Here is a 25205-nt window from a genome sequence, read left to right on the forward strand (position 1 = left end):
TGCAGTTTGAGGTGGCATTATATGGCAATGTAGATGGAGTCCAAGTTACTGTGGGGAAAGTAACGTGTGTCAGCTTGAGCTCAAGGGATGATGTGGGTTATAAATGTATATAATAAAAACAAAGAAAATCTCTCTCTTATCAAGACTATGAAAGGAAGATGTAACGGGTAAGATAGCTTCTTAAACAGTTGTCTGTTTGGAAATCTTTTACTCCATAGAGGGAGAGCAGCCGCTGTACTGGAGCTGCCAATGCATCAATCACACGGCGGGTAATCTTCCTCTCCTACTCTGTTCTGAAAAGCTGCTTTATCTTTCAGATAGTTGGTCCCCCTTGAGCTGAACTGTAACTATGATGGCAGGATAGGAAGAGGTCATGTGCCTGGGTTCTGCTCCTGCAGATAGCGAATAACGGATGTACTTGGTGTCCCATCCATCATCTCTTTCCCTCTCTCTTGAAAACAGATAATGCTGAGGACAGCAGATTCTAGAAAACAAAAGCAAACAGCCCCAAAGCAAGTCCTGGTGAGAACTGCACAGAAGTTTAAAACAAGATAAATGAATGCACCGAAGCAATGCAAGTTTGATTATATTTAAATTCAATTTTAGCTGAGGGGAGATTAGTTTTGAGGCTTGCTCGTTCAAGGAGAAAAATATAATCCCCCCCCCCCTCTTTTCTGTCATATCAAGCAAATCTATGCAAAATGCCAGGTCTGGGGACTTGAGTTTCAGGTTTATTTGTGTGTCCCTCGGAGGCCTTGGCACACTTGACCTAACCTGCCCTCCATCCCAAGATTTCAGGGTATATGCAATAAAACCAATCTGACAAGTTTAAAACAGTGTAGATGATAAAAAGTGATGTTTAAAGGCTAAAAACACGCTATACAATTTAACAAGTTAAAAATGATTAAAACTGCACACTCTCCCACTGTCCCGGTTTGGAAGGGACAGTCCTGATTAATTTTTTTTATCCTATCTTTTAAGCTGTTTTTCAAATGTCCCAGTGTCTCTCCAACTCTTCTACCGCTTTTATTGACAGTTTACTTCAGTTGCTTCAAAATATTACAGTAGTTTGCCCTCAATTAACACTGCAAGGGGAGAAGAGGAGGCAGAAAGTTTCATAGGCTCAGGCAAAAGTAAACTGCTGCAATTTCTCCTAGGTGTATGTGTTCTTCCATGCTTGAACAACAACTCCTGGAACCATTGAGCCAACAAGGACACTAGTTAGAGTGACTGGGATATCTGGGAATTGCATACTTTCCAACTTTCTCAATTTGGCAAAGACAGTCCCAATTAGTCCTCTGTCATTCAATTTCTTCAACTGTTTTTGAAATGAATCAGTATCTCTCTTTCTCCTCTCACATTTCCGCTCATCCACAGCTTAGTTCAGTTGCTGCAAACTGAGTTCAAAATTCAAAAGTAGTTTGCACTCAGTTAACTCAAAGGAAGCAGCAGAAGCCTGCCCTTCCCAGTGGGCTTAGCAAAAGTAAACTGCTGCAAGCTAGTGTGTTTTTCCTCATTGATAATCTGTGCCATTTTGACCATGTTTTGCGGGGAGGTAATTTCAAATTGCTCCCAGTGGCACAGCAGGTTAAACCACTGAGCTGCTGAACTTGCTGACCAGAAGGTTGACGGTTCAAATCCGGGGAGCAGGGTGAGCTCCCGCTGTTAGCTTCAGCTTCTGCCAACCTATTAGTTTGAAAACATGCAAATGTGATTAGATTAATAGGTACTGCTCCAGTGGGAAGGTAATGGCATTCCATGCAGTCATGCCGGCCACATGACTTTGGAAGCGTCTACAGACAACGCCGGCTCTTCGGCTTAGAAATGGAGATGAGCACCAACCCCCAGAGTCAGACAGGACCAGACTTAATGTCAGGGGAAAACCTTTATCTTAATCTTAATTTCCAAAAAGGAAAACGCACCTCTAAAGTTGAAGCAGCAGCACTAGCAGGTCAGAAATGTCAGTAGAGCAATTCCTCATCACACTAGAGCAGTGGTTCTCAACCTGTGAGTCCCCAAGTGTTTTGTCTTACAACTCCCAGAAATCCCAGCCAGTTTACCAGCTGTTAGGATTTCTGGGAGTTGAAGGCCAAAACATCTGGGGACCCACAGGTTGAGAGCCACTGCACTAGATGGATCCACTTTAAATCTGGTTGTTGCCTCCTGCAGAATTCTGGGGTTTGCAGTTTAGAAATTGGCCTTTAAACTGCTCAGCCAGAGAGTTCCTGGGCCTCACCAAACTACAAACCCCAGAATTCTGCAGGAGGCAGCATCTGGATTTAAAGTGGATCTAGGCTCTAGTGTGATGAGGCAGTAAAAGAGGTTCAGGAGCAAAGTCAAGCTTTAAAAGAACTACATATCTAGATCAAAAAGTAAAATAGGGCCTAGCTGTCTAACTCACTCACTCACAACAGACATCTTGTCTCTCCATGCTCACAGAAGAAGAACAAAAGAAGAACAAAAATGTAGGACTCAGGTGCTTGCCATGTGCTCAGAAAAGGAGGCAGGTCCCTGAGATGTATCAGGTGAAAGGAGGAGAGAAAGGAAGGCAGACAGACAAAGAGGCCAACGAAGGAAAGGCTTTTCTCTGTCAACTAACTCATCTGCCTGTCTAAGCCCTTGATGCAGACTACAAGCTTGTGTAGGATGTAGTTGAGTTCCAACAGATCACACTCAGTTGTTGCCTGGTGATGTATGTGCCAATATTCATTTCTAAAATCTTGGAGTATATGATATAATTAGGTGGTCCTTTCACAGTACACTAGACCAGTGGTTCCCAAACTTTGTTCCGTAGAACCCTAGGGTTTCATGAAAGCATCATAGGGGTCCCACAAAAAATCTTAAAAATAAAATTCAAAATTAACCTTAAAATAACACCACATGAGGAGTAATTCCCATTCATCAGCAGGGTGCAAAACCCATCTGTCAGTTGAAATAAACATCGCATGTTGTCCGTGCCAGAGTATGAAAATATTATTCAAATTCAATGTACTTCTGCTCTAAAAACAAAAATTAAATATGTGCCACTTAATGGCTTTTGGGTAGAACTGATAGTCATGTAGCAGGAAAGGCTATCTGAGATCTACTCCCCTTCATGTCCACCTATTGATGGAAATTGGGCTTACACCAAAAACAAATCTAGGAATAAGTTGGATGCTGTCCTGGGTTTACTGATTTAGCTGTCAGATATAAAGCCCAATTTCAAAACAATTGTAAGTACAAAAATGAAACAATTTCATGCAATGCTACAACATTATACAAAGCACTCAGGTAATAAGATTAGATAAAAGTTGGAAGAACTTTGTGGGTTCATACTTGTGAAGGCACGCTTACCATATAATAACTATATGGTAAGTACATAAGCTATGAGGTAAACTATGAGGTATAATAACTATATGGTAAGTATGTGATTTATGTTGCCTGTTTGAATTTGCCAGGTCAAAGAACCCAGACCAAATTCTAAGACCTACCTCTAAGAGGTTTTTTCTCAGGATGCCAAATGGAAGGAAAAAAAGCCTTTAGAGGCTAGCTCACAGGCTGAACCATCTCATCCAAACCTACAGGGGAGTCCCAAGCTCCACCTCCAAAACAGGAGCCAATGGAACATTCCACCCAAGAACAGCAAAACAGGAAATAAGCAGGGGATAGGAACCCAGTAAGACATCACAATACTGCTTATTCAAAATTGGGGATAGAATTAGGGTTCCATGGAGGAGGGAGTCTTCTGAAGGATTTCATGTCTGAAAAAAGTGTGGAAAGTGCTGTCCTAGACTACATGTGATGTTCTACTTTAATCATCCTGGTTGATTTGTGGTTCGTGGAAAGGTATTTAGAATTCTCAGTCTAATTGCTCTTATGCCCTACTTACCTACAAACCCTAGAATTCCATAGGAACAAGGATGGAAGTTAGAGTAGTATGTAACCATGTAGTGTGAAAAGACCTCAGATGAACCTTCATAATTGCATCTAGGGGCCATTATACACAGCAATATAACCCAGAATATCAAGGCAGAAAATCCCATAATATCTTCTTTGAACAGAGATATCTGAGTCCACACTGCCATATATTCCAGATCAAAGCAGATAATATGGAATTTTATTCAGCTGTGTGGAAGGGGCCTAGGAAATATGCTTGCAATTGAGGTTCATTCAGGTGATCTTATGGACCTACTTTTAATTTCCTCTTCCATTACCTACACTGGTTCTCCCTGGTACTTTTGACTGTAAGTTCTTTGGAAAGGTGAAGGATAAAAGTACTTTTGTGGAGCTTTCTGTGATTATTTTTTCCCTTCAAAATATTTTTAGATTTCCCCCTCTCCAAAAAACCAAACAAACAAAAAATCAGTAACAAATGCATTTTAAATCATCATTCACTTCCATACTCTTAATGTATACATTTTTGTGTGCAGTTTCCATGTTAAAAACTTGTTTATATATGTTCCTGAACTGTACAGCTTTTACAAGGGTATATGCTGTCAAACACAGTTTATTTTGTGGATGGTAGAAATATATGACAATCCGCACTCAATTTTGAAAAAAGTCTTCTTTAAAAAAAATATCCTCAGTGGGCTAGATGCTTTACATGATTCATATTCTTTTCTGATTGAAAGTTGTTTTTTCTGTAATGAAAAAACATGAAGCATGCTATATAAGGGTAATTTTGTTTATTTCCCATTCATAGCAGAGGACAACTTTAAAACATTGACTTTACTGGAATGTAGATAAGTACAAAAAGTGGAAAGCTTGACTGGTTTTCTTTGGAGTAGAAACCTAAACTGGATATCTGGAAAGATAAGATGCATTGGAGTAGTGACTAGGAAAGAGGTTTTAACTCTGAAATGATTAAGTTGACAGATAAAGGTATTTCCCCACCTTTACAATGATATCTTGCAATTTTCATTTTGCAGTATCAAGCCTGAATAAATGCTTTCAGTCCTAAATAAAACTGATATTTGTCAGGGTCCGCTTAATGACTGACAAATGCGGAACCACCATAGTTAGGTAGCCATATCATGGCTTCCAGCATAGAACTGTAACTCTGGAGACTAGGATTTGAATATATAGCAATATGGGCTAATGTAATGCAGTTCAATGCAATTAGGTTTCAGTGTATGGTGGTGTAGATGGGGCCCAAGGCACATAACCCAATGGGGGACACTCAATGAGGTTAAAGTCTAAGCCTGCCATTTCCTCATCTGGTAATATGCAGATATTTTTGAATACAATTTTTACTTTCCCCCGCTAGTCTCCCTTATTGATCAAGTCTAATGATTAGGTTGTTTTCCGTTTCTGTGGTATTATTTCTGTGCTGCTTATTTGCTAAGATTATTCAAGATAGCTAACAATAATAACATCAATAAAAATCACATCACCATTCCAGTAAAACAATAGCAAACTGCAATGCAGTTTACAGTCAATAAACAGCAGAATACACTAGAATTACAGCCTAAATTGGGACCCTAATGAGGCAGTTTACAGAAAATCTTCTGAAATAAAATTGTTACTACTTGCCGGGTTATGTGATTGTGTATATATGCAGATGGCTACTGTTTCTAAAGTAATTTCAGGGCAAATAACCGCCACAGTACTTTAGTTATTATTTTCTGTCAAGTCAAGTACCAAGAGACACTGCAAATCAGAGGCTGCCAAGAGTCCCTTGTGATGAATTGCCCTCCTTAAGTCTTAGAATCACAGGGCTGAGGTTTCCTTGATTGAACTAATCCATCTATAGGTATATTTCCCTTTTTCCTACTGCCTTTTACTTTACCTTTTTATAGTCTTTCTCTTTGGGCCTTTCCACACAGCCATATAGCCCAGAATATCAAGGCAAAAAATCCCACAATAGCTGCTTTGAACTGGGTTATTTGAGGCCACACTGCCATATATTTCAGTTCAAAGCAGAAAATGTGGGATTTTATTCAACTGTGTGGAAGGGGCCAAAGAATCATATTGTCTATGATATGTCCAAAGCACAACTGCTTCTGTTTAGTAATCTTGGCTCTAATGACATTTCAGACTTGATTTGCTCTAAGACGCATTTATTTGTTATAACAACAACAACAACTTTATTTCTTACCCGGCTCTTCTCGTGGCTCGAGGTGGGTCACAGCACAGCTAAAGCACACAAACATTGCAAAATTTCTATAAACACACATCTTAAAATGTAGTTCTATAAAAATACACATAAAAACATATTTCTATAAAATACTTATGAAATACACAAGACAGAAATTAAAACGCAGGACACGAGTTTAAAATTAATGCTGAAAACTGGCTGGGTAGGCCTGCTAGAAGAGATAGGTCTTTAAATGTTTTTAAAATTCTGACAGCTTATTTAGCTGTTTGGAGCTCTTCTGGCAGGTTGTTCCACAGTCTTGGGGTGGCTGATGAAATGGTCCTCTGGGTGTTGGTTGACAGTCTGATTCTGGCTGTATAGAGTAGCCATTCCACTGAGGACCTAAGTGTTTGAGGTAGATTGTATAGGAGAAGGCGATCCTGTAAATAACCTGGACACAAAGCCAACACCTTGTACTGTGCCTGGAAAACTAACTGGCAGCCAGTGGGATGACTTTAGCATAGGTGTAATATACTCACTCCTGGATGTTCCGCTAACCAATCTGGCTGCCATATTTTAAACCAACTGGAGTTTCCGAACTTGGTACAAAGGTAGCCCAATGTAAAGTGCATTGCAGAAGTGCAACCTTGAGGTTACCAGTGCATGCACTTACCATCTTTAGGTCTTCCAAACCTAGGAAGGGACACAGTGGATAATAAGCACTCCTCAACAGCCCATTGTGTCCATAGAACTCAGCTGATATCTAATGGGTTGTGGAATTCTATTTCTTTCAAGGGAAGGCATTACTTGCTCCCTATTTTGGAATAGAAAAGGTAAGGCATGCATCAAAAGAAATATATTACAATGTTATTATCATGTGACATTCAGTTGCATCAGGAAGCAATTGCTTCTTGTCATAATCTCACCAAATGTTATAAATAGCTGTTCTCTCCCTCTCTCTCTCTCTGTCTTCTTTACTGAAAACTTTTGGACAAGGAGATGCATGACTTCCACCCTTGTCTTACTCATCATTTCCATAGGCTAAGTATGTCCTGGTTTTTATTGTCAGTCTAGCAATTCTCTTTACATCCAGGGCTTTGATCACCTTTGTTGCTTTCTTCTGAAGATGCTCTCATTTGCTTGTTTCTTCTCACGCTGAATATTAAGCAGTTCCAAATTAAGCAATAGTTTCCCTAGTAATATTTTTTCATCATGCCAGTTAAATAAAAGTGACTGAGTATTTCATACATCCCTGTTGGGCCTTCCACTTTGGATGCTTTTGTATCTTCTTTGCACAGTTGAACAAGTGCCTCTTACATCACTCTAATTGATGTTTTATGTGTTGCACAGTCTGGTGAGCCCCGGAGGTCCTTCTTTATCAAAAGAGAAAGCTTGGAAGTACCAAGTACTTAAAAAAAAACTAGTTACTTGACAATACAGATATACCTCACTTAATTAATTAGAGGTATTATTAACTGAAGGCATTACTTCTTTAATAGAATAAGGTGGTACTAGGAGCAGATATAACATTATAAGTATAGCAGGAGAGATTCCTACACCAATTCAATATCTTTGATTAAAGATGCTATTCAAAACTAAACAATATGGATATCTGAAATGAACCAACCAAGTCAGATAAGCCCTATACAAATAAGCATCTACAAAGTACTTCTTCCAAAATGCATCCAAGGACAACTCCCCTCATCCCCCACTTTTCTTATGATTTTCATTTTCATGGCCAACACATATATCTATACTTTAAAAAATGTTGGGCATAGCTGATGAGACAAGTTTACCTCCTGCTTATTTTATTTCTGTTTTGTGCTTTATTCGTGATCAAAAACAGACTCTGGTGGCAGCTGCTGTTTACCTTCCTAGATGTAGGTGACGCACACAGCTAAAGTAGGATCAGTTAGATTTGTGGTTCCCAAATTTGATCCTACAGGGGTTTGTGACTTCAGCTCTCAGACACTCCAGCCAGCTTAACCAACAATCAGGAATTCTTGGAGCTGAAATCCAAAACACCAAAGTTTGGTAATCACTGAGATAGAGCAGTCCCACACTTTCCCATCTCTAGCCTGGATTCAAGGAAACTTACAAATATAAAACAATATTACATTAAAACACCTATTTTACTGAAGTTTAAAAAGAATGAAATGCTAATGCTATTAAAACAGTTAAAATATATATTACTATTTGTTACTGCATTACTGCACACATATTACTATTAACACAATTCACAGCTGAAATGCCTGCTTAAACAAACCAACAATCAAACAAACTAACAAACAAAAAAGACTTCACCTGACATCAGAAAGAGAACAAAGTAACCGAACCTCTTTTGGAAGCATGTTTCACAACTTGGGAGTAGCCGCAAAGAAGGTCCTCTCCCTTCCTGTTGATCTCAAAACTCATGCAGAGCAGATGTGGTCTGTCAGATAGTCTGGACCCAAGACATTTGGGGCTTTAAAGATCAAAACCAGTATTTTGAATTGTGCCCAGAAACAGTTTAGCAACCAAAGAAGTTGTTCAATGAGGCTGTATGAATGGGTCGCATGATCCTTGTACCAGTTCCAGTCAACACCTGGGACCAGCATTTTTGACCCTCTGAAGTCTCTGAGCAATAGCAAAGACATCCCTATGTACGGCACATCACATTAATCCAGATGGCATGTAATCAAGTCATGCGTCACTGTAGCTGGATCTGAATTCTCAAAGAATAGGCAACCCTGGTGCACTTGTTTTAAATATGCAAGAACATTCCTACCCACAGCCAAAACCTGGGCATCCAGGCTAAAATCAAAGTTCATTATCATGCCCAAACTGCAATAGTGTTTTTCCCATTTACCAATCCAGCACTTAGCAGCAACATGTTCAACTTTTCAAACATGGTACTTGGCCCTAACCCTTTTTCCATCCTTGGTGCAAATCTCCCAGAGGGGCTCTTTGGTGTTGCCTCCTTTGGAGGTGACTTTGCTGATAGACACAAGGTGAGTGGACAAATGGCAATGCTGGTTTGCTAGTTACTGGTTCAGTACTGGGGACTTGGGCCCTGCTTCTGCAAGTATTTATTTATATGGTCTTCTCAGCAGACAGACAAACAGCAGTTCTCCCAGAAGAGACCACAGCAAGTGACTGGTGAAAGCATCTATGGAAACTCCTCTGGAGTGGCGGAGATGGTGGTGGTGATCCTCCTTCTTTCAGGTATGCTAACTCCTTCAGACCATCCAGGCAGCCCCTGATATTTTAGGTAGGGGAGCAAGTGGCGGCAAGGCTGGTTCACCAGCTACTGACTCAGTTGTTTGTTCTAAGTTAACATAGCTTCCATTCCTTGGCTTTAAATAAATTTCATATTATTGTATAAGATCTCTTGGGGGAGGGAGAGGGAGATGCTTTCATAATACTATAAAAATGACCTAAAATGAAGCTACAAGCCCATATATATTCATAGAAATAACTTATTTATATTCCTCACATATATGTGTTTGTAACCCAGGCCAAACACAGTGAGATGCCTGGGTCTTGTGCCAACACTTCTAGTGTACTATTAGCATATACAGTACAGTCTCCATCTCCAAATATGTCCTGGGTTTTCTATAGAAACAAAAATTGGTTATGAGATACATTTTGCTACTCTGACTGGCTGGCATGAGAGCCCAAAGAACTGTGAAACAGATATAATTTATGTGCCTAAGTTCAAGTCCCAAATCCAATTGGAAAAGTTAAATGATCATTATAGTAAAAAGAATGCTGAATCCTGCTGATTTATACAATTTTGTCTTTATCCGTAATTATGGTTTAGAATTAATTGAATTGCCTGGGGCTTTTTCATACTGTATATGCTAATGATGTCTAAAAAATGTTTTTCCCTCTATGCCTGTATTAACCTATCTAAGAAATGACATATTGCTAAGATCGGCTGTCAAGATTGCTGAGCTGAGCAGCTTTGGAATTCATAATCCAACCTATGCATGCCTGCGTGTTTCCAATCTGTTTAGGCTTTATTTCATTTTGTAGACGTGTTTCAATCATTAGTATGGAAGCATAGTGCTAGAAAGGATATTTAATATGGAGCTTGTCATCCACTAAGACTTGGCATTCATAAACATGGTTCTTATACAACTGTTGTCAGGAGTAAGAGTCTGGTTTGAATCTTAAGGTGTCTTCTGATTTGCTTGCAAAATAAGTAGATGCTAATTTGAGTCACATTATCTAGTTGTACCTATTTTATCTAACACAAGGATGGGGATATATCCTTTTGTGGGTGACATCCTAGCAAGTGTAGGGTTTCAACACTTTTTTCTTCTAATGAACTTAGGGTGACAGGTGCACTATTATCCTAAGGCACTTCCAGACTACACCTAAACCTGATTCGAAGTGTCTTAAAGAAACCCGATCTGAAGCTGGTTTAAGTCCCCATAACCTGTGGAAAAAATGAGCATTGCCTGTTGGGTGTCTGCATATCCTCCCGGGAAGTTTTGTGAGGGCATGGGGATACTGAAGAAAACATTCCAAACACCCATAAAACAACAGAAAGCTTACTGGGCCACCATGATGCCTCTCTGCAGGTCTCCTAGAACGTACCAATGATGTGCCAGGAAGCAGGGGGCTAAATTGCTCCTGCCCCTGCCTGGTAAGTTTTCGATTGTTTTTAGGGCTTTTGGGGGGATTTGGAGAGGAAGTGGCTGTCCTCTTCGCTGCTTCAGGCTCATCAAGTCCAAAGCAGTACATTGCACTGTGGAGACATACTCTTGGGACTGTGCAGAGGACTGGTGTGGCCGAAGGCAAAGGGCAGGACAGGAAAATGCCAGAAACCACTGAGATATTATATATAATGTGTTATGTGTTTCTTATATTTCTTCTTTGATGCTACCAAATTAATATTCAGGTTTCTTTAGCTGCCACTATTTAACACCTCATGAGTCACCTCTCTGTTAGGATGTTCAGAAAGTCACACATATTCTTTAGATGAAGTAAAACAAGAATATGATGTTTAGTTGTATTTGAACAGTAAAGATGCGTATTGGTTTCAATAAAATGTTAGGCTTTACTCTTACAAAAAAGGTTCGATAACGTAAATTCTGTGGAAATATGTTCCTTCATATAGGAATACAGAACAGGGCCCGGGCTGTGGCACAGGCGGGAGAGCAAGCCAGTGCAATTAACTGCAATGAATCACTCTGACCAGGAGGTCGTGAGTTCGAGCCCCGCTCGGAGCCTATGTTTGTTTGTCTTTGTTCTATGTTAAAAGGCATTGAATGTTTGCCTATATGTGTAATGTGATCCGCCCTGAGTCCCCTTCGGGGTGAGAAGGGCGGAATATAAGTGCTGCAAATAAATAAATAAATAAATAACAGGTCTATTAAACCCTTTAAAATCTCTTCTCCTGAGACTTGAAACACTAGCACTCTAAACTATAGAGGCTAACTATAGTTTTTAGCCCTTCTTCCTTGAAGGCTTTTAACTACAGTAGAGTCTCACTTATCCAACACTCACTTATCCAATGTTCTGGATTATCCAACGCATTTTTGTAGTCAATGTTTTCAATGCATTGTGATATTTTGGTGCTAAATTTGTAAATACAGTGATTACTACATAGCATTAATGTGTAATGAACTACTTTTTCTGTCAAATTTGTTGTATAATATGATGTTTTGGTGCTTAATTTGTAAAATCATAACCTATTTTGATGTTTAATAGGCTTTTTCTTAATCTCTCCTTGTTATCCAACATATTCGCTTATTCAACATTCTGCTGGCCTGTTTATGTTGGATAAGTGAGACTCTACTGTATATTCCTCAAAGAGGTATCACAGTAACAGTTTCCTTCCTTCCAATCCAAATCTCCAAACCCTCTCCTCAAACATCAAACTCCTAACTTCAAAACTGCAAATTTCTAACTAACTAAATTCTGACTGAAAAATAGCTCTTACACTCTCCCTGGCTCTGCCCACCTCCAGTTGCTAAGCAACTCCCTCCATTTTCATCAGCCAATCAGACTGCACTTCCAGGTATGGAACTGCCTGATCGATCCTCCCTCTTGCTCTGCTAAGATTTTGCAAGCAAGGCCTGCAATTACCTACACGCCAGTCCTGTAAGGTAGGCTAATTCATTACAGACTGCAGAAGTAGTCCCAGGAGTCTGTCCCCACAAGGCCCATACCCCATTAGAGCTGGGCCTTTCAGGAAGGCCTGGGTCTAATGGGGGTATCTAAATAATTCATGACAAAGCAGGGTTTTCCTGCTTTGTCATGAATTATTCCTTTTTTACCTTAGGCGTTGTCAGGTAAAAGGTCCCTAAAAATACTTCTTTGAAGGAGGCTCAGATAACTGGTCTAATGGATTTCATGACTGAGAAAGTTTTGGACCACCACTTTTCCAACACACTACCTATGCCTAGTTGCTAAGCATTCTCTCTGCTGCACATATTGAGCATGAGAATGTATGTTCTCACCTGTGTGACTTCATCATCTACTTCATAGCAGTGGTGAGAGAAAATGTGTTTGGTTCATGTTTATAATATGAATGAAATAAATATGAGAATTGTATGCTAATAGGCATTGCTGATGTCTGCTGCAGAAATTTAGTATCATGGCAACAAATACGTACGGTACGTCTAGGAAGGGCACTAGTGGGAGTTAGAAATATGAGTAATGGTATCCATCCACACCTAAGATATACACAGTGTTCACAATGCCCATTTCTGTCCTAGGAAAAGCATGTTTCAATTCCAGCACAGCAAACAACATACTGCTATGATCCATTGTTATTATCAGTATAATATATTGTTATAATACAGTAATAATATATCAGGATAATATATATCAATGTCATATAACAAATATGCTTCTTAAATTTAGCATTGAACTTCATCTTTACCCTCTGTGGAATCTACCTTCAGCTTGTTCAATTCCATTTGTTTTAGTTTAGCCTCATTGTGTTCATTCTAATGCGCCTAATTCCTTTGTGTTTGTTGTAATTTGCCTTAATTCATTCAATTTGTTTCCTTTGTCCTTGTGAAATGTGTGTGAATGGAGGTGAATGAATTAGACAAACCCAGTGGTTTTATTATTTTAATGCATTATTCAATTGGTTTAAGTCAGGGATGGGAAACCTGCAGACTTTCAGATGTTCTTGGACTGCAAATCCCAGCCGCCCCAGTCAGCACATAACAGTGGTGATACAAGGCTGTAATGAGACAATTTTCACTGTCTGGAAGTGGGGTGAGGTTTGTTATGCTAGAAGCATTTGGGTGTCAAGTACTATCAGGTAGGTTTTTGGGCAAAAATATTTCATAGGCGATAAAAAATAGTAAAGGTAAAGGTAAAGATTTTCCCCTGACATTAAGTCTAGTTGTGTCTGACTCTGGGAGTTGGTGCTCATCTCCATTTCTAAGCTGAAGAGCCGGTGTTGTCTGTAGACACTTCCTCGGTCATGTGGCCAGCATGCCTGCTTTGAGCGTCGTTACCTTCCTGCAGAAGCAGTACCTATTGATCTATTCACATTTGCATGTTTTTGAACTGTTAGGTTGGCAGAATCTGGAGCTAATAGCGTGAGTGTACTCTGCTCCCTGGATTCAAACTCTGTCCTTTCAGTCAGCAAGTTCAACAGCTCAGTGGTTTAACTTGCTGTGCTGCCGGGGGCTCCAAATAGTACCCACAATTAATACATTTTGATGGGAAGCATACTGTGAAGTTTCAAAATGACAATAGAACATCATCGTTGTAGCTACATCTTATGATAGAGCAGTGGTTCTTAACCTGTGGGTCCCCAGTTGTTTTGGCCTACAACTCCCGGAAATCCTAGCCAGTTTACCAGCTCTTAGGATTTCTGGAAGTTGAAGGTCAAAACATCTGGGGACCCAAGGTCGAGAATCACTGCAATAGAGTATTTTGGGCAATACATGAAGCCATTTCTTCTCTACAGGTAATTTCTCTCCTTAAAATGACTATACACTGGCAACAATAGATAAAAACACAACAGCTGGGAAGACTCACCTTAGGGCAGTGGTTCTTAACCTGGGGGTCCTCAGATGTTTTTGGTCTTCAACTCCCAGAAATCCTAATAGCTGGTAAACTGGCTGGGATTTCTGGGAGTTGTAGGCCAAAAAACATCTGGGGATCCACAGGTTGAGAATCACTGCCTTAGAGCTTGCTTTTATGGAAACTAGTCCCCAAATTGGGAGTAGGAACTGGCTGGGATATATTTTCCCTAATCAGCTGTAACCTTCTTCATGGAAGCTTGTTGCATACCAAACATATGAATCTGTTTTTTTCTTCCACAGACCCTTAAAGAGGGTCTTGATGAATCTCTCTTGTTGGAAGTACTAAGTCTTTTCTCTTATTGTCCTTGAAAGGTTGCCATTCTGTGCTTGAAATCAGGTAGCTGTGAGGTGTGGAAAGGCTCTTGTTATCTTTGTGGAAGAATTCTGCTTTCCTTGTTTTCTTGACAGTGCATTATTCAAGATAAAGTACTCGCCCGATGTCACATGATTCCACAAAAATACACTCATGTACAAATGTATCAACAACAGTATGATTTATCAGTCTAGAACAATTTGGTTATATATGTGTGTACACACAGACAAACAGAGGCACACAGACACACCACCATCACTCCTTTATTACATATTGATTGTTCTTTTGACACTGGGGAGAAATTCATTGTGCACCAGAATAAGCAATCTAATCATCACACTCTTATAATTGAGGTATTGGGAGACATTATTTAAATTATTCATTTGGAATGTGATAACAAATTTTAATAAAGACTGATAATGATTAGGTTATTTTTGACAAAACTGGTATACAATATTTTATTGTCTGACCTGGTGCTCCACACTCATATAAATAATGTTCTACACACATGTTATTCTGCTACATGGGGAAGGGGCAGCACAAACAGAATAATGGCCAATTAGGACTTCATTACATTAAGGCAATGAAATTGATGAGAATGGTTTGGTCAGTAGAGCTCAGTAGAGTTCCATTTTCTTATGAAATGGACGAATTCCTTACAATGAACAATGAACAATGAAGGACACTACATTACAGAAAAGGCCAAACTTCTAGATGATATCAAGAAATCCAGTTCCCCACCACCTTCTGAAACCTTGAAAAAGACTGCTGGCCACCATGCTTAAAAATACATAAGGAATGCTCTCTTCTACACTTGAAGGCAAACTAATGTGGTGGGAGCAGTGGCTTCCTGGATTTTAAGTGTAGCACTCAGTGGAATTTAGTACATGTGATGAAGTGGTTAGACTACACAATGTTTCCACAACATCCTACATCTGCTGTGTGTGACAGTTGCTTCACCCTGCCTAATGAAGTGATAAGTGAATGCCATATCAGTGGAATGATCAATCTGCTGAGATTTTCAGTTTAATCTTTAAAGTCATTATCTACAGTTTGAATCCTCAATTACACAGAACAGGGACAACTTGGGTCTCAAGGAAAATTGCGTATCCATTGTTAATAGAGTTGAAATTTTATTGTCTATCTCAGGCATGTAGCCGGGGGGGGGGGGCTTGAGGAGCTTCAGCCCCCCTTGAAATTCTCAGGGTGGTCCGCGAGAAGGCCTTTCCAGTACATGGCACGGTAGCGTCCTTGTCCATGCCTGGGCCCTCGGCACACTCTCTTTCCTTTTCGGTGCCCCTGGTTTCAGCCTTCGGTGCTGGGAGAGGAAGGGGAGTTCAGCGACAGCTCAGGCGCCAAAGAGGATGCCGACGCACCACAGACCATTCAGAGGCCGTAAGATGCCTTCACACCCGTGCACTTGGCAGGCCTTCACGCCTGTGCATTGAAGTCTTGCCACTCGTGGCTGGGAGTGGATTGCGTTGAGCCTGTCAGCTGCCTTCTGGGACTCTCTGGATCCAGGTAAACAGCAACTCCCATTTGAAAAAGAGCAATCATTCCCCAATCCCTGCCTCTATGCATAGTTGGGCACATTGGCTCTATGTGCCAAGTTTAGTCCAGATCCAGTGTTGGCTTGGTTCAATGCCCTCTGGATAAGGGTGCACTGCAACTCCCAGATCCAAGGTCAATCACCCCCAATCCCCGCCTGTCCAGGATGCACAGTTGGCCATGTTTGGTCCAGATATGATGTTGGCTGCCTTCAGTGCTTTCTGGATCCAGGTAAACAACAACTACCATTTGAAAAGGGCAATCATTCCTCAATCCCTGCTGTTATGTTTATTCATATCATGAATTATAAATGCCTTTCCCTAGATGCTAAAGCCCAGGATTCTGTTGGATATAATCATAGTAGTAAAAGTGCAGGTGCCCTTGGTGGTGCAATGGGTTAAATCCTTGTGCCAGCAGGACTGCTGACTTGAAGGTTGGGTTGCTGACCCAACGGTTGGAATTCAACCCGGGGAGGATGTGGATGAGCTCCCTCTGTCAGCTCCAGCTCCATGCGGGGATATGAGAGAAACCTTCCACAAGGATGGTAAAACATCAAAAAACATCCAGGCATCCCTTGGGCAACATCCTTGCAGATGGCCGATTGTCTCACACCAGAAGTGACATGCAGTTTCTCAAGTCACTTCAGACACAGGAAAAAAAAATAAGGTGCAATCATAGTGCCACAAATATGTAGTGTGAACAGACTCTGAACCTTTAAATCTCGTCGGTGCTCTCCTTCTGCTGGTGGAGAAAGGCCTTTGTCTTTAGACACTTTTTGTCCACTAACTAGTTGCTGAGAAAAGGTCTTTTAATATTGTTGGTAGTCGAGGAAGCAGGATTTTTACTTTCTCCCCATATCTTGTAATATTTTAAAATGTTTTTCAACTGTTTTTTTATTGCATGATCTTTAATTTTCTTAATTTGCTTATAATGTCCTAACTTCTTAGCTGTACTGGATTTCATCCATGCTATAAGCCACTTTGAGCCCTGCGCTCAGAGGAGGTGTATAAATTAAATTAAATCAAATAATAAACCTGAAAAACCCACTCTCATTTTCACTCTCACTTCAGTAGAGTTTTGCAACCTATAGGTATAATATTCATTTGAAACAATGCAAGTTTCAACTGTGGAGTGAGGTATTTTGCAGTTTCTAAAGTTTGGTTTTTCCAATGATTCCTGAGTGGATTGGCAAGTGACTTATTTTTAAATTCCTCACATAGGGATCGGCTAAATGGCCAATTTCCCAGTGTGATGTTAATAACTGTTGCCCACTTTTGTTGCCTGCTTGTAAATAAAATGATGAAGTTGTGTGTGCGAGGAGCCAAAATGTCCATTTCCCCAGATCGCCAATGCAGAGGCTTGGAGAAGGGTTAATTTAAAACCACTTCCTACAATTACCAATGCAAAGGCTCTGGGAAAGATTAGGGTTAATTTAAAACCTCTTCCTACAATCTGGTGTGATGGATTTTTTTAAAAAAAAGATAAATAATTAAAATTCTGGAAGAAAAATGGGAGGAAATCTCAGTGCAAACGACCCAAAGAAAAGGGTTATTATGTGTTTTCCGGGCTGTATGCCCATGTTCCAGAAGTATTCTCTCCTGATGTTTCGCCCACATCTATGGCAAGTATCCTCAGAGGTTGTGAGGTATATACCGTAGATGTCATAGATGTGGGCAAAACGTCAGGAGATAATACTTTTGGAACATGGCCATACAGCCCGAAAAACACACAACAACCCTGTGATTCCAGCCATGAAAGTCTTCGACAACACATTGACCCCAAGGAAAGTGACTTCTTAAGAAAGGTGCTTCTGTTTCAGTCAAGGGTCTTGAGTGCAAATGACCCTAGTGCCACTTTAAGAAAGGTGCTTCTGTTTTAGTGGAAAGGTTTTGAAGGCAGTGCTGCCTTAAAGGATGCCTGTTTTAAAAAGTGTGCTGGTATCCTTGAAATGGGAGGAGTCATCGCCTGTCCCTGTCATGGGAATTTAATGGATGGTTGAGTTAGAAGCTGGAGGAAGCGGTCTCAGTGTAATAGGAGTGAGTAAAATCTTTGTCTTCTTTAAAGACATAACTTCATGAAACTCCACTCTTTCCTTCGCTTTCTCCAGCTCAATGTTACAAAGTCCCCAGAGTACCAAAGTTTATAGTTGCCCTAATGCCTTTCCAAATTGTAAATCCCAGAATTCCATAAGTTGCAACCATAACAGTTAAAACAGAATCAATTTTATCCTGCTTTATCTCTTTAAAAAAGAGACCCAATGCGGCTATATAACTGTGTAGTGTGAAAGGGCGTTGGGTTATTTTTTTTTTAAATTGTGCTTTTAAAAATCTTGAGTGAAAGCCTTCAGGAAATTTGAAAATCTGAGATTGCCCTGGGAGGGGGAGGGCAGATGTATTCTGTATTCCGAGAATTATGTGGGCTATGCTGCAATTTACAGCCCCCTGTAGCCTGGGCCCTGATTTGACTTGTTGTACAGGTCCTAGGAGGATGCCTTCCACAAAACGACTGCTCCTCATGAAGCTTTATTAGGCATTTAAAGGGACTGTAGCTTTTAGGGTGTACTAATCAGAACTTATGGCCGGTATCCGTTGAACTACGTGATAAAGGGTCTCAGTACTGGCCTGTTGACTTAAGAGAGCATGAAGGAGTAATTTCATGGGCAATAAAGCTTTCTCTCAAGGAGATCTTACAAAGAAAGGGACACTGACTTTCCTTGACAAGGCATATAGAAGTGTATGCTCAGTGATCTGCTAAAGCTCGATAAAAAGTCACATCCTAGACAATCACTCAGTATCTAGTTTCAGATGGAGGTCATGCCCAGGAAAAAATAATGCCAACACACCCATCCCTCCATTGTTCCCTTTAACTCTGGCACTCATTTCTCCTGAGGAAAGGATTATTTAACTTTCTCTTGTTTGTCCTCTTCTAGAATAGGAGACACACTCATCACACAAATGGTGTATATGTGCCATGCAAATAGAACAGGAGTAAAGTGCTGTTGGACTTAGTTGGAGTTAGATTTCCTCTCCCAAGACAAAATGGAATGTACTTTTAACTGAGCTAAGATTTAAAAGAGACATGCACAAGAAATGGAAAAGGTGGGAAATCACCAAAGAGGAATTCAAACAAATATCCAACATATGTAGGTAAAAGGTTCGTAAGGCTAAAGTGCAACATGAGGTCAGACTTGCCAGACAGATTAAAAACAATAAAAAGGGGTTATTTAGTTATGTCAGCAGAAAAAGAAAGAAAATGGAAATGGTAGGACCTCCCCGTGGAGAAGTTGGTGAATTGCTATCAGGGTATAGAGAAAAGGCAGAGCTGCTCAACACCTTCTTTGCCTTGGTTTTCTCCCAAAAGGAGATTGGTGTTCAACCTGAGCAATATGGAATGGATGAGGTAATAGGGGAAATGCAACCCAAAATAGGTAAAGACGTAGTCCAGGAATACCTGGTTACTCTAAATGAATTCAAGTGTCCAGGGCCAGATGAACTGCATCCAAAAATATTGAAGGAACTAGCAGAACCATTGGCAATAATCTTTGAGAATTCTTGGGGAACAGGAGAAGTCACAGAAGACTGGAGGAGGGCAAATGTTGTCCCTATCTTCAAAAAGGGAAAAAAGAGGACCCAAACAATTACTGTTCAGTCAGCCTGACATCAATACCAGGAAAGATCCTGGAGCAGATCATTAATGAAACAGTCTGCAATCACTTAGAAAAGAATGCTGTGATTATTAAAAGTCAACATGGGTTTCTCTAAAACAAGTCAGGTCAGATTAATCTTATCTCTTTTTTGACAGAGTTACAAGCTTGGTAGATGCAGGGAATACTGTGGAAGTAGCATATCTTGATTTCAGTAAGGCCTTCGACAAAGTCCCCCATGTCCTTCTTGCAAGCAAATTATTCAAATGTGGACTAGCTAATGCTACTTTTAGGTGGATCTGTAATTGGTTAAGCAACCAAATTCAAAGGGTACTCAGCATTTCTGGAAAGAAGTTACTAGTGGAGTGCTGCAGGGTTCAGTCCTGGGCCCAGTGCTGTTCAACATCTTTATTAATGACTTAGATTAAGGTTTAGAGAGTGTGCTTATCAAATTTGCAGATGACACCAAATTAGAGGAGGCATAGCTAATACTCCAGAGGACAGGATCAGAATTCAAAATGACCAAGAGATTAGAGAGCTGGGCCAAAACTAACAAAATGAATTTCAACAACAGTTCTGGGCACCACCATTTAAAAGAGATTTTGACAAACTGGAAGATGTCCAGAAGAGGGCAACTAAAATGATCAAAGGTCTGGAGACCGTGCCCTATGAGGAGTGACTTAAACAGCCTATTCTGGATCAGCATTACCATTAGCTGCACTGTCACTGTCAAGGACAGAACGCCACCAGATAAAGTTCAACACAGTTTATTAAAGTTACAGAACTAAAAAGTGCCCGTATGAAACAAAGGACTAGGCAAACACTTGCCTTCAGTGTAAAAATACACAAAAAAGACTCCGCTGATACTAAAAGCGGTACAAAAGATAAACCGGATTAAACAGGAGTTTAATCCGGGTTAAACAGAAAATGCTTACTTCAGCCTGGCAATTAGAACAAACAAAAGCTGATAAACAAAGATTCAAAGAAACATAAAAAGCATGGCAGCAGATTCATCTCTGCTACTTCGAAAGCTGCCAATGAGTAACTAAGGTTGTTACTCCTCCGTGCAACAAACAGAATCCGGATCCAAGCGCTTCAATCAGGGTAGCAACGGTCAGCAGGGTCCCAGTCCGGTCCGAGGTCGAAAGCCAGGTACAGATGTCTTCGGTTCACCAATTCCACCGAAAGCCACAGAAAGGGTAGTCCGAGATCGTAGTCAGTCAGTCAGTCCAACGTCAATCCAGAATAGGCAATTAATGTCCGTCAAGAAGACGACGGAGGTCCAAGCTAATAAGATTAAACACAGGTTGCACAACAAAAGCCCACACAGTTCCTCCCGCCGTCTATGCCCAGTGTCCTTGGTAACTTACGTATTCAGCAAACGAAACACACCCGTCTTCAGGAAATTCCCAACAAGAGCCCAAGCGTTCGTCCAGATTACCTTGCCCAACGCAATTAGCCCTGGATTCAAGACCCCATTTTATGCCAGTTTACAACTCCTCATCGCTATCAGGTGTTACCCTAATTCCAGGTGCCTCATCATCATCATCCTCATCAGAGCTAAAACATCTTTGACTACGCCCCACAGCATCCCCAGCTGTGGATCCCGTCCCATCCCTCCAACTCGTCCACGGGTCCGATCCTGCAACCCGCCAGTCGCTTCCCATGCTATCATTACCAGGAACACCCAAATCCTCCCTCACACGAGTCCATTCCATGTCATCCTCCTCTGAGCTAACCACCTCTTCCTCCATTCCCTCGGTAAAACCCTCAAAGGAGTCTTCGTCAGTTGGTTCTGCAAATAAGTCCCGCAGCCGTTTCCTCTCTCGCTCCTCAAGAGAGTCTGACTCTCGAGGAGTCTTACGACCACGTCTCCCAGTATTGGAGCCATAAGGCTCAACCGTAACAGTCACCTTCCAAACTGGCTCAGCAGCTACATGGAGGCTACATGTAAACTTCTGAATAGGCCCATCAGTTGCATAGTAGCTGCATGAGCGAGTGGCACCGAAACCAGTTCAGCATGGTTTGCCTGTTATCTGTACTTTTCTTCCCTTTAACTTACCTTAGCATTGTCCACTAGACACCTAATTGGCAGCGGACATTGTTCAGTATCTGGAATGATGATATCCAGTGCATTGAGGAGACGGGAGAGGGGAGACAGAGGAGAAATCGCTCCATATTTCCCCTTCACTTTACTGATCTTCTTGGCAGGCTGTGTATAACCATTCCAGGTGTGGGCAGGGCATTGCTAAGGTAAGTTACAGGGTGGCAAGGTAGGTGCCATCCCCTCTCCCCAGGCTACCTGAGCTTGAGGAAAGGGAGATGGCATTTAATTAATAGTTTGACACATTGGAATATATGGGCTCAAAGTAGCTGGATACTTTGAAGCTTTAGGAAAGTTATGGAGTATCCAGTGGCTTCAGGCAATGCAAGATCAACTCTGTATCATGTAACAGCAATGAAGTTGATCCAGCACCCCAGTGACATAAACAGCAAGTGAAGACATACCCTCACATTGCTTCCTTGAAATGAAACTGACTAAAAAATAAAACAAGTGAGTTTCAGTTTGCAAAGAGAACATTTACTAATGGCTTTTACATTTACATATGCACAGAGAGCCTACATCCTGAGTAACTAATGAAAAATTAGGTAAAAGGTAGTAGCTTTATTCTTGATTCATCATCTTTTTGATGGAGAAGCAAAGCGCAGTTATTAAGAAAATATCTGAAAATTGAAGAAAAAGTCAAATGGAGACTAAGATTAGGGAAATTTTCATATCATTCATGATGAGAACTTTCCTGAGTTACTTGGATACCCAAAATGGTATTTTTGGCTATGCATTTCAAAGGATAGGAAGAGCAAATGGGAGACTTTAGATGGGATTTTAAATAACAGAAGAGTTTCACATGTAGGAAATCTTGTCCTGTCTAAAACCCCAATTGCATTAACAGCAATTTTCAAACAGAATAGATCTTTTGAATGATTTGTTGACTGCGAAGTCAACATCTATGTAAATCTTTTTTGACTTGTTGTATTTACTGTGTTTGGGACCACCATAATATGACTGAGAAGAGTTGAGAGAGCAATGGGAGTTGTCTGATGACATTTTGAAATTGCTGATGCCTGGGGAACTAAAACAATCTGTTCCCTTGTAATATCATCTCTTTCTATTGATTCCTTGTATGTTCCTAAATAAAGCAAACATGATAAAAATATTATATATTTTCCAGTGCTTCCTCATCCAATGCAAAATAAATCTTTTGAATATTTTCCCTAAAAGTTCTCACTGCTTATGGAAATACAACTATTCACCAATGGAAGCCCAACCTGCTCTTCATCATTAAAGAATGCTGTAAAAAACAATATTTGCAAGAACTTTTATATCATTACATATTGCTTACCATTACATAGTTTTACACTAATAGTCACTTGGGAAATACCTCTTTTTCTTGCTTTTCTTTCTATTAACCTCCCTGTAATATTTTAGCCCAGGCTTCATCTTGAGCCACCAGTACACAGGACAGTTATACACTGCTGACATATTGCTTTGGGAAAATAAACCCTTCTTTGCCTCTTAAAAAGCTTGGAGGGAAACAAATAGGAAGATTAAGTAGGCCTAATTGATGGCATTTGTTTAATGGGGAGCCATTTATTCCAGCTGGAGAGAATACATTGTATGCTTTGGACTGAACAATTTAAGCAGCATCATTTTAAGGTTGCCCTATTTCAACTTTAATACAATTGTACACACATTGTCATTACTCCTGTGCAGCAAAGGCACAATTCTTCATGCTGTTCTGTAAAATGTAGCAGTGTGTCTATGTTTCTTTTGTCTCTTCTCACCCAACAGTTGTATACTGTACCAAGCTTTCACATTATTGTCGTTATTTTAAAGCACAAGTTAGATTAAAAATTCTGATCTTCTTTATTGCAGTTCTAAAAACCTTCAGCTCCCAGAATTCCAGATGTAGATAACTATTGTTTGCAATGTAGTAGCACTTTCAATATCCATGCCAATTACCTTGAATTTGTAACTCTTGAAGGCCTTGTTTTCAACATGTCCATAGACTGTCAAGACCCAGGCTGCAGAGCACCAATAACCATACACAGAGGCCAGAATCTATCTAATATCTTTATTGAAGGAATATATAAAGTTAATAAAAACAAGTGTAGAAAATAGTTCAGGAGTAGACCTTTCAGGAAAGGTCAGAATTAGTCCAAAAAAGCAATGTCCAATAAGAAATATTAAGGTCCAAAGTTGTAATCCAATAACCGAAACACTCACTTTGCCAAGCAAAGTGAGGGGAGATGACAAGGTCCTTTAGTCCATGAAACTTGAGCGAGGCTAGGAAATAACTCGATACTTGAAACAAGGCTTGAACGTGGAACAAGGTAACTAAGAACAAGAACAAGGTCCGTGGAATAACTTGATAAAATCCGTGGAACAAGGCAAGGATTGATCCTGGGAAATAAGGCAAAGTCCGTGGATAAACAAGGCTGGGTAGCAAGGCGAAGGCTGGATAGCAAGGCGAGGCTTGAGCAGGAGCGAGGCTTGAATCGGAGCGCGCTGTCCAGACACAACTCGCTCCGTAGGCTGACGAATTGACTCCGCGAAGTTACTACGCGGGTAAAACACCTAAATAGAGTCTAACTTTCCCGCCGAAGCAGTTCTCTGGGAATCAGAACCGAAAGCTAAACTCTGAGACCAGATGTGAGACTCCCCAAAGATTCTCACGAGAAGCAGTCTTAATTGGCCACATTCTTAGCTGCAATCCTCGCACTCCTGCGCGAAGCTGATTCCAAACTTCTCTGTTGTTTACAAAACTCCCGGCGCAAGAACACGGGAGAAGTAGACTCTGGGCTTGTTTGACATACTTCTGGGAGACAACTTTCTTGCAGGTGCAAGGTTCCCAGATCTGCCTGGGAAAGATCTGGCTGAGAAGAATCCAGTTCAGACTGGGAAGGTAAAAACCCCAAGTTTTCATCTTCATCAGGAATTACAATGTCCTGAGCAGGACTACAAGGCCCATGGGTCATCACACTATCCCCCTCCTCAAGGCCCCTCCCAAACTGGGGCCCTCTCCCCGAGGCGCGAGGTCGTGGTTTGGTGGGATAGGTCTGATGAAAGCGACGGGTTAGATCAGGAGCATGGACTGTGGAGGCGTCTTCCCAAGAGCGTTCCTCAGGGCCAAAACCCACCCAGTCAATGAGATATTGTAGGCGGCGGCGGTGAAAGCGAGAATCCAAAATGTCCTCAACCTCGAACTCCTCCTCCCCATTCATCAAAACAGGAGGGGGGGCTGGTTGGTCTGTATCAGGTCGCACTCCATCCGCCGGAAGGAGCAGGGAACGGTGAAACACTGGGTGAATGCGCATTGAACGCGGAAGTTGGAGTTTGAAAGTCACGGGGTTTAATTGCGCCACCACTGGATAGGGGCCAATGAAACGGGCATCTAACTTCCGGCAAGGGCGGTGGGAGGGCAGGAAGCGAGTGGACAGAAAAACCCGATCTCCTACCTTGATTTCGGGGCCCGGCTGGCGATGTTTGTCAGCGTGGCGTTTATAGTCCTCCTTGGCTTGGTCCAGTTGCTGGAGCAAAAGTTG

The 25205-nt window shown here is 41.0% G+C and overlaps 1 long non-coding RNA gene across 1 annotated transcript in view; it reads left to right on the top strand.

Annotated features, from left to right (window-relative positions):
• The first annotated feature begins 3627 nt into the window (after positions 1–3627).
• The window catches only part of LOC134295306 (uncharacterized), a 68862-nt gene continuing 47284 nt past the window's right edge, over positions 3628–25205 (top strand). Inside the window, exons 1-2 of the long non-coding RNA XR_010001843.1 lie at positions 3628–3825; positions 9145–9259. This is a non-coding gene — a long non-coding RNA (uncharacterized LOC134295306). The remainder of the gene's footprint in view (positions 3826–9144; positions 9260–25205) is intronic.

The sequence above is a fragment of the Anolis carolinensis genome, chromosome 1, assembly GCF_035594765.1.
Source record: "Anolis carolinensis isolate JA03-04 chromosome 1, rAnoCar3.1.pri, whole genome shotgun sequence".
Lineage (NCBI taxonomy): Eukaryota > Metazoa > Chordata > Lepidosauria > Squamata > Dactyloidae > Anolis > Anolis carolinensis.